General features: G+C 37.5%; 1 non-coding gene across 1 annotated transcript; it reads left to right on the top strand.

The window, feature by feature from the left end:
* Window positions 1–2,615: 2,615 nt before the first annotated feature.
* On the top strand, window positions 2,616–2,722 carry LOC131244661 (small nucleolar RNA R71). Its single transcript, XR_009170442.1, has one exon. It is a non-coding gene; the product is annotated as a small nucleolar RNA R71 (small nucleolar RNA).
* The last annotated feature ends 15,406 nt before the right edge of the window (window positions 2,723–18,128 follow it).

Genomic DNA, 18,128 nt, shown 5'->3' with positions numbered 1-18,128 from the left:
CTTTTCAGCACACATTTAAGGCTTTCCAGGCACTTGCTGAAAGATGGACCGTAAACAGAGAAGTCGTCCATGAAGACCTCTAGATATTGCCCTACCATATCAGAAAAGATACTAAGCATACATCGCTGAAAGGTGGCAGGGGCATTACATAGTCCGAATGGCATCCTTCGATAGGCAAAGGTGCCGTAGGGACATGTAAATGTGGTCTTTTCCTGGTCTTCAGGGGCTATCTCTATCTGGTTGTAGCCCGAATACCCGTCAAGGAAACTGTAATAGGAATGACCAGCTAACCTTTCCAGGATCTGATCAATGAATGGTAAAGGAAAGTGGTCTTTCCTCGTGACGGTATTCAACTTCCTGTAGTCAATGCACATTCTCCAACCAGTAGTGACTCTAGTTGGCACGAGTTCATTATTAGCATTGGCTACGATGGTGATTCCGGACTTCTTAGGGACCACTTGAGTTGGACTCACCCATTGACTATCAGATATAGGGTATATAATACCCACGTCCAGTAGTTTAAGAACCTCGGTTTTAACCACTTCCTTCATGTTTGGATTTAGTCTACGTTGTGGTTGCCGAGCGGTTTTGCATTATCCTCAAGATATATGTGGTGGGTACAAATCGAGGGATCGATTCCTTTGAGGTCCGCTATCGTCCATCCTAGGGCTCCTTTATGCTCAATGAGAGTAGATATAAGCATACTCTCCTGTTCTTTCTCCAGGTGGGCAGAGATCACCACCGGGTATGTCTCATCTTGACCTAAATAGGCATATTTCAAATCAGAGGGCAAAGGTTTTAGGTCAAGCTTCGGCGGCTTGAGGTTAGACGGTAGAGGCACTACATTAGTTTGTGGTAATTCTTCAAATTGTGGCCTCCATCGGTTAACTTCAAGTACCGGTGCAGTAAGGCGCACGTCTTCCTAATCATGTCATCATCAAAATCATGGGAGTGGGCCAGGCACGTCTCTAGATGGTCGGAGGATAAGGTCAGGAGGTGTCGTATCTTCCACGAAAGAGTCAATCATGTTAATGTCGTGGAAATCGTCATCATCCTCTCAGTTGCTGCTGCCGTTATTGAAAAAATATTTGACTCCAATGTCAAATTTCCAAAAGACATAGTTATGATACCATTCCCGCAATTGATAATGGCATTTGACGTGGCAAGGAATGGGCGACCAAGAATGACAGAAACGAGTGCTCATGTTATTGATGGGTTCGGTGTCCAGGATGATAAAGTCTACATGGTAGTAAAATCTATCAACTTGGACCAACACATCCTCAATTATCCCTCTTGGTACACGAACGGAGTGATCAGGAAGTTGTAGTGTGGTTAGGGTGGGTTTTAATTCACCCAAACCTAACTGTTTGTATACCGAGTAGGGAATCAAATTGACGCTCGCTCCTAAGTCAAGAAGTGCGTGATCAATTCGATGGTTCCCGATTACACATGATATGGTTGGGCTACCGGGATCCTTGAATTTCTGTGGCACGTCTTGCTTCAGGATGGCACTCACTTTCTCAGTCAAGAAGATTTTCTTTTGAATAATTTTCCGTCTTTTGGTCGTGCATAAGTCTTTCAGGAATTTGGCATATGAAGGTATCTGTTTAACGACATCAAGTAGAGGAATGTTGACTTTCACTTGTTTCAACACCTCTAGTATATCCTGAGAGTTAGAGAGAGGTTTTGGTGAAACCAACCGTTGGGGGAATGGAGCAACTGGCTTCTCTAGAAGTTCCGGTTCTACTTTTTGTGGGGCATCACTGGATCCATCATTGTTGTCCTCTTTTGGTTCTTGGGGCTTTTCGGGCCTAACCGGAAGAGTTTTATCAATGATCTTCCCACTCCTAAGAGTGGTGATGGATTTAGCATGCCCCATCTGGTTTGAAGAGCTGGGATCATTATTCTCGTATTGCGGTTTAGGATTGGGGAGAGGTTGTGCAGGAAGCATCCCCTTTTCTATAACCGTTATACGAGAATCTATCTTTTGTATAAATTCTGTGATTCCTCGCATTGCCTGAGCCAGCTCTTATATGGGATTTTGAACCGGTTCCTCTTGAGGTTTCACTTGATTTGGATTTTGATTGAAGAAACCTGGAGGAGTCGCCGTTTGTCCACTTCTCCAACTGAAGTTCGGATGATTTTTCCAGCCAGGATTATATGTGTTGGAGTTAGGTCCAGTAAAAGGTCTTTGCTAATTATTTACGGCATTGGCTTGTTCATTCAACACTCCTCGAAAGGCAGGTATTGTAGGACAGTTTTCAGTTGTGTGAATGTTGCAATCACAGATGCCGCAAACAATTTCATTGACCTTATCCTTCTTTCCTTCCATGGCCTCAACTTTCCTTATGAGCGTAGTCACTTTACACTTGAGATCATCCTCTTCTTTCAAGAGATATAATCCACCTTTCTCCTTTAATTGAGTCGGCCTAGACGTGGTGTTCGACTTTGGGTAATAGTCCCAAGATTGTGTTTTTTCAGCCAGACTGTCGAGGTAGTCCCACACCTCGTCGACATCTTTATTAATGAACTCTCCATTACACATTGTCTCGACCATTTGGCGCATGGAAGATGTCAATCCATCATAGAAAAAATTTGTAATGCGCCACGTTTCAAATCCGTGTTGTGGGCATGAACTGACCAAATCTTTGAACCTTTCCCAACATTGGAAGAATGTTTCATCTTCCTTTTGGGCAAAGTTCATGATCGCTTTTCTGAGGGTAATCGTTTTATGATGTGGGAAGAATTTTTTTATGAATTCCCTCTGCATATCGTTCCATGTGCCAATGGATCTGGGACGCAGTGAATGTAACCACGTCTTAGCTTTCTCTTTTAAGGAAAAAGGAAAGAGTTTCAGCCTAATTGTATCCTCAGATACATTAGGAAAACATAATGTAGCTATAATCTCATCGAACTCTTTCAAATGTAAATATGGACTTTCTGATTCAAGTCCATGGAATTTGGGAAGGAGTTGGATAACTCCTGGCTTGATGTCCATTTGTCCTGTATTTTCAGGAAAAATCATGCATGAGGGCATACTCACTCCCGCCGGTTGTAGATAATCTCGTAAAGTACGAGGCGGGGGTGCCTGTTGCACCTCATTCTCATCTTGGGTATCCTCCACCCTGGGTGGAAGTGGAGGAGGTTGGTCTTCAGCCATTACCTCAGTTAACTCAGGGGATTTCGAGCGGTGTCTAGTCCTGCGATGGATAGTCAACCCCTCAACCAATCCTCCTTCAGTCAAGAGACGTCGAGTGTCGTCACGGGCCCACTTGGGCATGAAAACACTCGCAGCCCTCAATTGAAAACTTAACCCCAAGAAAGGAAAAGAAAATCTAGCAGGAAAGAGAGAGTTGGAAAGGAATTACCAAATTGGAGTCCTAAGTTAAAAACCTGCAAAAATAAAACAAAAATAAGTTAGATTCTAAAAAGAGAAGAATGATCCTTTAAAAGAAAAATAACAGTGAATTAATTTCTAAAAGAAGGTATTCTTAAAAGAAAGTGGAAATTTCTAAAATAAATTAGGAAAGATCTAAACTAGAAAGTAAATTATTAAAAGAGAACTGCAAAATAGAAAGTAGGAAAGGAGCTTACCGACTTAGAAATTTCTATCTTAAAGGCCTACAAAATAGGAAGGTTAGTTTCTAAAGAATTCTAAAAATAAATTAAGAAACAAAATTAGATTCTAAAAGTGCCAGAATTAGAAAATTTCTAAAATTTAAACCCTAATTCTAAAAATATGAAAAAGTAGAGAGATTAGGAAGGAATTACCAATTTAGAAACTTATGTCCAGATCCTATAAAACAGGAAACAAGTTAAGTTCTAAAAATAGAATAAAATAAAAACTTCTATCCTAAAGTAAGTAAAATCCTAATCCTAACTTAATTCTAAAACTAATTAATTTCAGAAAAACGTAACCGTCAGTCCCCGGCAACGGCGCCAAAAACTTGTTCACTCCCCAAGTATAGGGTTGTGATGTAGTAATAAACTCGGTAAGACCGAGGTCGAATCCACAGGGACTGATACCTGTACTTTATCTGAAACCAACCAGATCTAGAACTAGGCTAAGATGAAATCTAATCCAATTAGAATTTAAGAAATATTTGTGGGATAATTACTTAAGGAATTCAGAGAAGGGAAACTAGGGATTCAGAGGATCCACTTGTAGGGATCAGAGAGATCTTTTGCCTGCATCAGGAATCATGGAAATTAAACTGAACTTCCTCTGATATAATTTTAAAGGGGTGAAAAGTATATGAATTAGAATGGATTCCATCACCAAACCATGCCCAGGAGACACAGCAAACAACAGAATTAAACTAATTACCAACTAATCAACATGCTATGAAGGTTAGGAAGGGTACTGTCATCCTACCATGCCCATGGGACGATGGTGAACAACAGGGCTTCCTGACGTCATGCATATAAAAGAAAAGGAACATGCTTACAGTTATCACAGACCTCTTGTAATTTCAGTCACAACAGACCATTAAACACTGAAAACAATCCCTTAATTATACTCAAATCAATCTTACTTCAGTCTAAACAAAAGGCACAAGCAGAAAAATCTCCCATCAAGCTACAAGCTTCACCTCTTAGCCCTAGCTAAGAGGTTTAGCCACACATGATTAGGCTAGATCCATTAAACAGAAATAAAATAAAGAAAAAAAAAAGAGAAAAATAGAAAGAAAAGGGAAAATAGCTCTACTATATCTGTTCCTGACGTCGCAGCTGTGGATCCCTGTCCTTCCTTCTTCTCTTCCTTCCTTCTTCTTTTCCTCTCTCAGCAGCAACCCATGTTGCAATCTCAGAACCTAGCCGTGCACAGCAGCAGCAACTGCTTCAGTGCTCTCCTCGTTTTCCTCTGCCTAGCTCTCTCCCTGTCTCAAAAAAACTTCACCTCCTGCTCTCCTTTTGTTTCTCTCTTCTTCTTTTATAGACAACAGAGATGGCCGTGGGTGCATGCTGGAGTCGGTGCGAAAGTTAGAAGAGAACAAGGAGTCACGCATTCCTCTTTCGCAGCGAAACCGCAAACAGCCTGTTTTTTGGAGTGATTTCTGGAATAGCGAACCTCCTCACCTTGGAATCTGACTGCATGGTGAGGTTGAAGACCCAGCTTTGTAGTGTTTGGACGGTTCGGATTGGCCATCCGACCCTCTCTATGGATACACAATAGCTCGGAAAATCTGGGTTTTTCCGGACTGCGTAAACAGGGCTTGCGTATTCTTTACGCTGTGACAATGGTGGGGTCCACAATAAGCTTCAAATGAGAAATCCAAGCCATCCACCAGATTCCTCTCGGAATTTCGGTCGGGAAGAAGTAGTTTTTGCCGTCCGTTGATGCGGTCCACTGAATTTCCCAATTTACCGTCCATCTTCCGTTCTGTTGAGATCTCCACACAACTACTTGTAAGGTGGCAAACGGACACCTATACGTTGGTCTTGGCCGTCCAAAGGATCGAATAGACGGACCAGATCTGCATTTTGAACGATGTATGGGCCCCACAACTTAAAACCGGATGGCCGCTGTCCGTCCGCTGGCTATCTTACGGAGAGACGGGTCAGCGCCCATTTTGACCGGGCGGCTAGCCCGGTGTGCTGCGGGAGTGCACCGCCTGTGCACTCCCACATGTACACGTGGGGTCCACTATGATGTATGTGAAAAATCCACCCCGTTCATCTCTTTTTTCATCTCATTTTAACCGTGGGGACCAAATATGAAGCGTATCCTGATAGCAGGTGGGCCCCAAATCAAGATTTTATGGACTGATCTGTTAGTTCAGCCACTTTCACGAGGATCCAATGGCTGAAATTTGACGTGTGCGGTTAATTTTTGGTCCTCAGGCTACGTATGGAGTTTCGAACTGATCAGATGGTGGGAACCCTATGATCTTGCATTCTGGACACTTTTCAGGCCATTTGAGCTTCAATTCCTCGATTTCCGCGGACCCCTGGTGTATAATTCCGTCGCTCTTGGTCTTCTAGAGTCCGTTCCTTGCCTTGGTGCTCCTGGAGCGTCAAATCCATGCATTTACCACCCTTTTTCAGTCCATGCTTGTAAATACATTCTGCATCACAAACACAATTAAATCAGCCATTAAACGGTATTATGTTTGTAAATCCATGCACTAAATGGGTCTGATATGCAATATTTGACCCTCAACAGCCCATGCCCCAAAATCTCAATCCATTTGAATCATTTTAACCTTTGATGAGTATCCTTAAAACAGAAGGTTAAGAAAGTGATGTAGGAAAGGAAGTGATGATGTAGATCATCTAATTCCTTCCGGATAACTACTTTGAATCCAGGGAGCTTCCTTGGACTCCTCACAGAAATTCCTTGAATTTATGTGATAAGAAAAAATAATAATTTTTAATAATTTGAAATAAATTTATTTATGATAAAATTGAAATTACAATCCTTTAAATAGTGAACTCAAACTTAGGATGAAGTTTTAGAATCAAACTTCAACTCAAAACTCCTTAAAAACGTGACTTACTATTAATAGTAAACTTACTATTTATAGATGATGATGATTCATACTAAACTTTATGGTTTTCAACTAAAAATAGTATGTGTCCAATTTGGCTTAACCACATTATTCTCTTAATTTTTCTAAGCCCTTTTCATGTTGGGCACGACTATTAAAATTCAAATGACCAAAAGTTCCGATGAAATTAAAACTTACTATTTATACGAAAAATGAAAATAAAAATGACTTTCAACTGTCGATTTGATGGAATCTCGCAAATTTGGCGTGGGAAACCTGACATAGTAGGGTTGGTTAGCTAAAGTAATTTTTCCTATCCAAAATCATATATGATATGTTGAAAAACTCATTCCAGTTTGCGAGATACAACTATTTTGAGGTTCCGACGGTCATGATCACTTTTGCCTTCGATCGAACTAGTCCATCTTGGCTGTGAAGGTGTCCACGACCCTGTATATTAAATAGGCTATGCCATTGACCACACATGCGCACCGAGTTGTGCTGTGCTGAGTGGAGTCCGAGTCCGAGTGCACGACGCGACGCGACGGGACGGGTTGGGTGCAACTACGGATGTGGGTGTACTTGCGTGGGTTTGTATGTATGGGTACTCGCGAGACTTTATTTGCAAGAGTATACTTGCACTTGCTCATTTTCGCTTTAAACCAGAGAAATGTGACTATTCGATTGGTTGCACATGTTGGGTTTAAACCCAACGGACGTAACCCTTTCAAATTGGTGCTTAATGCACCACTTCAGAGTCTATATAAGGACTTTCATTCCAGTTTCAAAAGGATGAAATCTTTCTTATCTTCTTAAAACTCTCTCTGTCTTCTGGTTTACAAGTTTTGATTGTTGAGTTCGTCGCTAAGTCAACTCAACACTTTCGGGTTAAACTACAAGTGGTTCGAGCCTGCATACAGTAAGTGCACTGCTAGGACTAGGTCATAGTTATCGTATCCTGGAGGTCGATTGCTCTGGAAACCTGTTGCACTTGGGACGTTGTCCAAGAGGAGAAATTTCGATTTCAAGCGGAGTGACTCATGTCATGCCTCGACTCAAATATATAAGTTTAATATCTCAAATTTAATTTTCTTTTTTATTTTTTATTCTTGATTTTAAATAGTCTATTCGATTCAATCAAATATTCCAACAATCTTGAAATCGAATTGTTGAATTAAATAGACTTTGGCTATCGTAACAGTAAATGCTTCTGCCGAGTTAGCCAAAATCGAACCGTTCGCTGGACAATGCTTTAAACGGTGGAAATAAAAAACTAATGTTTGTACTGACCACCCTTAAAGTTTTATACATACTGTCTGAATCATTTGCTATAGATCTAACAAATCAAACTGAGGTAGCAGATGAAAATAATTACAAAAATTATATTATGAACTCTTTGTCCAATGAACTATATGATATGTATGCTTCTTACAAGTATGCTAAAGATATATAGACTGCTTTAGAAAAGAAGTACATTTTGAAAAATGCAGGCGCTAAGAAACATGCAATCGCTAATTTCCTTCACTATGAAATGACATATGATAAACCTGTCACAAATCAGATTCATGATTTTTAAAATCTAATTCATGAACTGTCGTCAGAAGGAATTAAGTTGGATGAAGCGTTTCTGTTAGGAACGCTAATAGAAAAGCTATCACCCTCCTATAAAGAGTATAAGAATAAAATGAAACATTAAAAAAATGGTATTCCATTGAAAAATGCAATCGTACACATATGAAAAGAAGAGACTAATAGAAACAGTGACCAAAAAGAAAATTGAAATGAGATAGATTTAAAGGCGAATCTTGTGGAATCAAGTCGGAAAAATAATAAGAAGAAAAATAGCAAATGTCTCCACTATGACAAACCTAGACAATGTCTCCACTATGACAAACCTAGACATTATGCCAATGAATGTAGGCTAAAAAAGAAGAATACAAACAATCAATTAAGAAAAAAGAAAATTGCTACAACTGTGGAAAGCCTAGACATCACATTAAAACCTGCAATCTTAAGAAAAACAAAGATAAGCCGCATGCTAATCCTATAGAAATAAGCAATGAGTTTGACATGGTATTAACTGTGGTGTTAGAAGTCTTCCTTATAAACAATTTGACGTGAGTATTAGACACTGGTGCAACTATACACATGTGTAATGATTATAACATGTTTACCTCTTACCAATATCAGGAGATGATGAACATGTGTTCATGGGTAATACTAGAACATCTCCAGTTGCAAGGAAATGGAAAGTACTTCTAAAACTTACTTCTGAAGAGACTTTGCTATTGAATGGTGTCTTATATGTGCCCGACATTAGAAGAAACTTGATCTCTGGTTCGCTCCTCAATAAAGCTAGTGTCAAGTTAGTATTTGATTCAGATGAACTTGTAATAACTAAGAATGAAACTTTTGTTGATAAGAGATACTGTAGTGATGGTCTATTCATTGTAAATATATCCAATGATAATAATAATAAAACATCCAGTTCTGTTTATATCGTTGAACCCTTTTATCTCTGGCATAGTAGATTAGGTTATGTGAACGTAATATCTTTGAAGAAAATGAAAAGATTAGGTTTATTACCTAATATATCTAATAAAAAATTCGATAAATGTGAAACATGTATAGAATCAAAATTCATTAGAAACCCTTTAAACGAATAAAACGATCCTCTACTCAATTAGAGTTTATATGTAGTGACTTAGATGATTTTAGAAATCACATTTCTAGAGGTTGAAAATGATATTACATAACTTTTGTAGATGACTACTTTAGGTTGACTAGGGTCTATTTGTTAAGGAATAAAAATGAAGCTTTATATGCTTTTTTGAAGTATAAAATTGAAGTTGAAAATCAGTTAAATATAAAAATTAAAAGATTCAGAACGGATAAAGGAGGTGAGTATGAATCTTCTGAATTTAGAGAATTATGTGAAAATAGCGGAATAGTTCACGAAACTATAACTCCTCATACACCAAAACAAAAATGAAATAGTCAAACGTAAAAGTAGAACTCTTAAGGAGATGATGAATTCTATATTAAATAGTTCAAGCTTACCCTCAAATATGTGGGGAGAAGTAATTCTGTTTGCTTATTATATCCTAAATAAAATTCCTTCAAAGTCTTTTAAACAAACACCATACAAACTTTAGAAGAACCATATTCCCAGTTATAAATATATTAAAGTGTGGGGATGTCTTGCTAAAGTAGGATTACCTGAAACTAAAAAAAGAAAGTTAGGCCCTGAAATGACAGACTGTGTATTTATAGGGTACGCACAAAACAGTGCACCCTACAAGTTTCTAGTTTTAAAGACTATGGATAATATTCTAGATCTTAATAAAATTATAGAAGCTAGGGATGTAGAGTTCTTAGAGAATATATTCCATATAAACTCTAAATCTATAGGAATAGAGGAAGTTAATGAATCAAATATCGTGTTTACTAGTAAAAGTACTTACGAGAAAGTGGTAGAAGAGATAAGACCAAAAAAAAGAACTATAGTTAGAAGAGAAACTAACCTAGGAGATGATTTTTTCACATTCTTAGTAGAAGACAATCCTACAACGTATACAGAAGCGATTAACTCTCCAGATGCAACCTTCTAAGAGGAAGCAATAAATAATGAGTTGGAATCTATTATATCTAATAACACTTGGGAACCTATGGACCTATCATCTGAAAACAAACCAATAGACTGTAAATGAGTGTTTAGAAAGAAACTAAAATCAGATGGAACTATTGATAAATTTAATACCAGGTTTGTAACAAAAGGTTTTAAACAAAAGGAAAAAATAGATTATTTTGATACATATTCTTCTGTAACTAGGATTACAACTATCAAGGTCTTAATAACGATAAAAAGACGATTTAATAGTTGTGATGATATGATGATAATGATGTGATTAATGGTGTGGATGCATAGAAGAATATATATATATATATATATATATATATATATATATATATATATATATATATATATATATATATATATATATATATATAAAGCAACAGTCCACATTCAACGGAAAAGGGCTAAATAATATTGGATAGCTTGGATCTCTATATGGTCTAAAACAAGTTCCTAAACAATGGGATGAAAAGTTTGATAGTATTTTGAAATTAAATGGTTATCATATAAATGATGTAGACAAATGTATATATAATAAAATTTCTGAAAATAATTGTATTATTATATGCCTTTATGTTGATGACATATTTATTTTTGAAATTAATATTAAATTTGTTATTACGAGTGAGAAATTCTTGTCATCTAAATTTGACATGAAAGACTTAGGAGAGGCTAGTGTAATCTTTGGTATTGAAATAATCAGGAAAGATGATATTATTATATTATCACAATCTTATTACATTGAGAAGTTACTGAGAAAGTTTAACCGTTTTGACTTTTACCTGTCAGTACACCTTATGATTACAGTGTGACTCTCATGAAGAATATAGGTAGTAGTATGTCTTAATTGGAGCACTGCAGAATAATTAGTAGCATCATATATCTAACAAACTACACTAGACCAGACATAACTTTTGCAGTCGGAAGGCTAAGTAGATATACTCATAACCTTGAAAAGAGCATTGGAATGCCTTGTTTAGGATTTTAAAATACCTAAAAGGTAATATGACATATGGTTTACATTATAATGGTTATTCTGTTGTATTAGAAGGATACAATGATGCTAACTAGATCACTGATTCAAATGAGACAAAATCCACTAGCGATTATGTTTTCACTTTGGGTGGAGGAGTAGTTTTTTGGAAGTCTAACAAGCAGACATGTATCGCTCGGTCAACTATGTAATATAGGGTTATTGTCTTAGAAAAGGCTAGATTACCATTGTGGCCAGTATCAGTCGTCTCTATTCATTGTGATTGTCAAGCAGCAATAGCAAAAGCAAAGAGTAAAATATATAATGGAAAGAGTAGGTATATTAGATTCAGACACAACATAGTGAAATACATATTGTGTGATGGAATCATATCTATTGACTTTGTGAGGTTAGAAAAGAATCTAGCAGATCTCTAACCAAATGACTATATAAAAGATTAGTCAATGATACATCGAAGGGAATAGGGCTAAGCCTAATATATGAGCTGCTAGTGTTGGCAACCCAACCTATACAAGTGGAGATTCAATTAGATAGGTTGAATGAGTAAATAATAAGACACGAGGTAGACGATTGTACTGAGATATATGAGCCCCTTATATGGTGTGCAGTGCGAGCAGTAACGTGGAAGGATTAATTTTTTTAGAACTCTTAATGAATCTATGACCATATATTTGGTGGTGTATACAGTTGCTGCATACACTTGATGGAATTCACCTATATAGGTGTGGAGGTGGAGGTCACTTCCTATGAGAATCTAGGCGAATTCTTTAAATCACTCATGAAATCTAGGTAATGGTGTATGGCCGAAAAGCACTGAACCGCAGAATCACTTGTAGAGGAAGAGTTATGCGAGTGGCATGTACTTGCAATTTACACTAAAAGGATTAAGGTTGAAGACTATGATGTCACCTGATTCCTGTACACCTGTCTTACTCTACAACTATTACGCTTTAACCTGAAAGACTTTTTATTTTGAAACATTTGGCAGATTGTTATATTTTGTTTCAAAATTTATATTTAAATTTGAATTTTAAATATTTTGGTTATCCTCAACATTTGAAATTTCTGATGTTTTGAGTTGTGGGTTTTGTCACACATCGAATTTTTCAAAGAACATATTCTTGTATATTAGATAAGTTTTTTGCCTTGGGGCTTAAGCTCTATTTGTGGGGCATTAACCACAGATGCGCTCCGAGCCAAGTCGTGATGTGCTGTGTCGTGTCGTGTTGTGCCATGCCGAGCCGAGTCTATGTCCGTGTTCGTGTGGGTGTGTGCATGCACGTGCGCGACGCAACGTGACACGATGGGCTGGGCGTGGGCACGGGCGCAGGTGAGGGTATGAGTGTACTCGCATGTGTGTGTATGGTTACTCACGTGACTTTATTTGCGAGAGTGTACTCGCACTTGCGCCTTTTCGTTTTAAACCAAAGAGATGTGATGTTCAGTTGGTCGCACCTATTGGGTTTAAACCCAATGGACCTAACCCTTTCAAAAGGGTGCTTAATGCACAACTTCGGAGTATATATAAGGACTTACATTCCAGTTTCAAAAGGACGAAATCTTTCTTATCTTCTTAAAACTTTTTGTCTTCTGGTTTACAAGTTTTGATTGCTGAGTTCGTCGCTAAGTCAACTCAGCACTTTCGGGTTAAACTACAAGTGGTTCGAGCCCACGTACTGTGAGTGCACTGTTGGGACTAGTTCGTAGTCGTTATATCCTGGAGGTCGAATGCTTTAGAAACCTGCTGCACTTGGGACATTGTCCAAGGGGGAGCAAATTTGATTTCAAGCCGAGTGACTCACGTCACGACTCAACTCAAATATATAAGTTTTCTATCTCAATTTGTGACGCAACGTGACACGAGGGGCTGAGCGTGGGCGCAGGCATGGGTGAGGGTACGGGTGTACTCACATTGTGTGTATGGTTACTCGCAGGACTTTATTTACAAGAGTGTACTCGCACTTGCTCCTTTTCGTTTTAAACTAAAGAGATGTGATGTTCAGTTGGTCGCACCTATTGGGTTTAAACCCAATGGACCTAACCCTTTCAAAAGGGTGCTTAATGCATAACTTCAGAGTATATATAAGGATTTACATTCCAGTTTCAAAAGGACGAAATCTTTCTTATCTTCTTAAAACTTTATCTTCTGGTTTACAAGTTTTGATTGTTGAGTTCGTCGCTAAGTCAACTCAGCATTTTCAGGTTAAACTACAAGTGGTTCAAGCCCGTGTACTGTGAGTGCACTGCTGGGACTAGGTCGTAGTCGTTGTATCCTAGAGGTCGATTGCTTTAAAAACCTACTGCACTTGGGACGTTGTCCAAGGGGGAGCAAATTTGATTTCAAGCCGAGTGACTCACGTCACGACTCGACTCAAATATATAAGTTTTCTATCTCAAAATTTTTTTTTTTTGGTTATTGATTTTAAATAGTCTATTCGATTCAACTAAATATTCCAACAGGGTATGTGGGGTCCATAGATATATTTGCGAGAAATCCATTGCATCCATCTATTTTAAAAGACCACAATAGCACAGGATTTTAAAAATCAGAGATCCAAAACTCATAAGGCCATACCATAGGAAACAGGGGATTGAATTGCTTGACAAGTTTTGCATCGGGATGATATTTGTTCCTAAAGTTTATCTGAGTTAATAATTCTATGAACCATTTGAATGACATATAAACATCATGTTCACCTCTAGGAAGGTTTTAAACATTGTCCTTCTCACTGATTTCTTGGTGTAGACACCTGATTTTGGATCTCCCATATTTTTCTAATTCTATCCTATTGTGGTATTTCAAAACAAATATACAAAGTGGATTGGTCGCGGACATCTCTGTGGACCCTACATAGCATAGTTATATAGATATCTCCACACCCGTCACATGCAATTAGAGCTGTACACGAGTCGAGTTGAGTCGAGTATTACCCAACTCATGCTCGGCTCGCCCTGGCCGAGTCCTGCTCGTACTCGGCTCTACTCGGGCGTCGAGCATGGATTCCCTGCTCGTGCTCTACTCGTCCGAGTACGAGTAGAAATCGAGTCGAGTCGAGTTCGAGTTTTCGAGTTGAGTTCGAGTCCGAGTCCAAATTTGAGCCCATTTTGAGTAGGGTTTTCGAGCAACGAGTTCGAGCTTTGAGCCGAGTTTGAGTTATAAATTGAGATTCATTTGAATTTCAATTCGATTGTCAAATGGAATTCGAAGTTGAACAAAGCAATAAAATATATAAAATGTACATAATTTATGATTAAAAAATTTCGATAATTACATATTTACATTACATTGTTCAAAATGACAATTTATAACTAATAACCTCCATAAAAGGAGTGTCCTCCTGTATTGTCATCCGATCCATCGGAACTGCTATCTATTTTTTCATATATATATTGGTTCACTTCCCCTGATTCAGAAGGCGAAGAGATATTTTCTTCATGCTCTTTTACACTTTGAACTAGATTTTTCAAACTTTCTTTATGTCAAAATTGTATGTAGTACCCAATGTCTTATAAAATTCACCAAGACGGGTCAGGAATTTGAATTTGTTACTCTTTTTCTTCTTCTTGTTTGTCGTACTCGATCCTGCTTTAACTTCATGTTGTCTTTGACTCGAATATCGCTGAAGTCTAGAAACTTCTTCCATACTGCATTTTAAAGCGAGTTGGAATTGTTCTTCCTCCAAAGCTTTTAATTTAGCTTCCTCCTTTGCATCTTTTATGGATGTCATTCGTGTACTAGATCCAGAAGCAGAAGGTTTGGATAGAGTGGAAGGTTTTCTATTCGAATCTAACAGGGCTTGAAAAAGAATTTGGACATCTTTAAGGGCATTGGGGCATGATTTTATAAGCGAAAGCGATTAGTCTTGTTCATAAACTTTATGCCACACAAACTACACTTAATCTTTATTTTTCCAGACCTTGGTAGTAATTCAACTAGGGAAGCATAGTCCCAAATGTTTGTCGATGGGTCAGATGATGACATATCTACACTCAATTTTGAATAAAAAAATCAGAATATTAATAAATAATTTGAACTTGATATAGGAATAAAATAAAGCAATGTAAATGTATCAAAAATAAAATCAAATGAACAGGCATATATATGTAAACAAATATCAAATATTCAAAGTCTTCCAAACCACATTCCAATACTTTCATGTTTGCAAAATAATATTACAGATCATTCAACTTCTAACCAAAAAGAATTGAAAAATCGAAAATAATTATTGATCTGCAAGTAGAGACTTGTCACGAATCTCAATCTCCTCTTCATTATCATCATCATTTATATCTCCACCCGATATCGGGCGCAACCAATCTTCCGTACAAATCAACGCTTCAACTGTATTTGGCAAAAGTGAGCTTTGATACTTGCTCACAACCCTGCTCCCCGTGCTAAATGCGAATTTTGATGCTACTGTTAAAATTGGTATTGATAATATGTCTCGTGCCTTCACAGGTAATGTAGGGTATTTTGATTTAGTAATCCTCATCTTTCACCATTCCAACGCATCAAATTCGGATCGCACTACGATTGGCTCACTGAGGTACATTTTTAATTCTGATTCCTTAGTATCAACTCTCATTCGTGCTTGTGCTAAGTATGATATGTATTCATTTAGCACATCCAAATTACCAGGTACAGAAATATCCACATCTCTACTTTCTTCAACATCCGCTGTAGGTAAAGTACTAACATACGATTTGTATAAATCTTCAAGGGCTTGACGAATCTTAGACGTCTCTGTTGCCACTCTTTTAGTAGGATAAAGCTTCATGAAAATAAAGCTAACCAACCCCATATTACAACGAAGATCAAGAATAACTGCCAAGGACATCAACAGATGACATTCGTCCCAGTATTTATTAAACTTCGTCTTCATACCAACTGTCATCTGACGTATGAAATTTAAACCCACACTGGCATTTTTCTGTAGAGCATCCTTAATCTTCTAAAGAGATGGAAGAAACAGATTCGCGGTTAGATACTGATTCCCAGAAAAAATCTTTATGCAGTCGTAAAAAACTTTGAGAAATGTGTGAACTTCTTTTGCTTTGGCTCAATCATTTGTACTCAGTATCCAAGAATACGTTCTGTCACGCGCCGCGTATTTAAGAAATGCAAGCTGTAATTCTATTGTCATATCTAACATTTCATAGGTCGAGTTCCAACATGTACAAACATCCAACTTCAACATTTTTTAGATGGCACATTCAAACGTTGGATGATGTCATTCCATACAATCAGTCTCGATGGCGATCCCCTTATATATTTCACACTTTCTTTTATATTCTCTATAGTGTTGTCAATTACTTTTAGCCCTTCTTGTACAATCAAATTTACAATATGGGCACAACATCTAACTTGGAATATTTTTCCTTCAAAAAATAAATTTCCTGTAGCCCTGAACTGGTTACGTAAGCATGAAATGATACTGTCATTTGCTGAAGCATTGTCTAAAGTTATTACTAAAATTTTCTTCTCAATGCCCCAGTCTTGTAGACAACTATAAATGCAATCTAAAATAAATAAACTAGTATGTGGAGGAGAAAGGTTGCGGAAGTTCAAAATTCTCTTGCAGAGTTTTCAATCCTTATCTACATAGTGAGCGATTAATGAAATGTATCATTTTCTTTAATTGGACGCCGTCCATAAATCAAACGTCAAACCTAATCTGGACACTAAAGCTAAAACTTCTTTCAGTTTCATCTTCTCCTTTGCATACATCTTTATGCACTCTCTTTGCACTGTGACGCGGGAGACATTCTCAGCTCGAGGTTTAAGGAATTAACAGAAAGACCTAAACCCTTTACTTTTTATCATTCTGAAATATTTTTCTTCCAGAATCACTAATCTAGCATACCACGCATTCAGCTTCTCTTTGTCAAACTTATGAGTGGGCACTACGCCTTGGGAGTCGTCCCCTTCTGACTTCGTAAATGATAGCAACTGTTGGCTGGGAGTAGGGAGTCTTGGTCTCTTAGGACACGTCTTCAAATGTCTAATTAGATGTGTTGTAGATCCTCTTGGAATCTTGCTGAATAACCTTTTGTAGTGATTACACTTTATCTTCTGTACACCGTTAACTGTCACATCTTCGAAATCATCCCACACTACTGATCTCTTCTTCTTCCCTTTACATGCAGTTGACGTGTTTGTGTCTCCCTCTACGATCAGAGGAGATGTGACTGATGCACCCATTCCAGGAGTATTAGGGCTTTCGTCTTGACTAGTCATACATAAAATAAAGTTTTCGATATGTTATACGGCTATACCTAGGCGGCTAGACCGTTAGACGGGCATACTTACTTAACTGTCTAAATCAGTCACCCATTTAAGGTTGGATAGATTGTAATGCCTTCATTTTCCAATTTAAATGTTACGCCGAAATTCCAGCAGCATCTCCCCTCATCTCTCTAGAATATATTAATCTTGTATTTGATTCTCATGTCAATCATCAACACAAAGTGTGGACATTTGACGATGGAAATAAATACATGAAATATATCCAGAGAGAAAAAGAAGAGACGAAACTAGAACAATCATATGCATTTAAATTAGAATAAATGAAGACATTACAATCTATCTAACCCTAAACTGTCCAAAAAGGGACAATTTGAGAATTTCTATGTATCCAAGAATACACTAAATCTATGTCTGGCAACATAGAGATCCACAAATGGGCAACTGATTATCTTATACTATAACTAGAACAATAAAAATAATAATAAAACCTACCAATCAAACAATAAATGAATTGAAAGTGCAATCTGAAATATGAATGCTAAGTGTAATAACTTAAGTGCACTAAGCATTCCTCAACCTAAATGCCAAATCCAATTAAGCTATTGAAACCCAACTCTAGCTACTAAGCATCCAACAAAGATAAAAGAATCACTATATTAAGTTCAAATACAAACAACAATCTAAACCAAATGACAAAAGAAATCAGAAAAGAAAAGGACCCAAAACCAGATTTTTGTAGCCTCTAATCAGATGGTTAGG

This window comes from Magnolia sinica, chromosome 4 (genome assembly GCF_029962835.1).
Source record: "Magnolia sinica isolate HGM2019 chromosome 4, MsV1, whole genome shotgun sequence".
NCBI lineage: Eukaryota > Viridiplantae > Streptophyta > Magnoliopsida > Magnoliales > Magnoliaceae > Magnolia > Magnolia sinica.
This window is presented reverse-complemented; position numbering and strand designations above follow the sequence as displayed.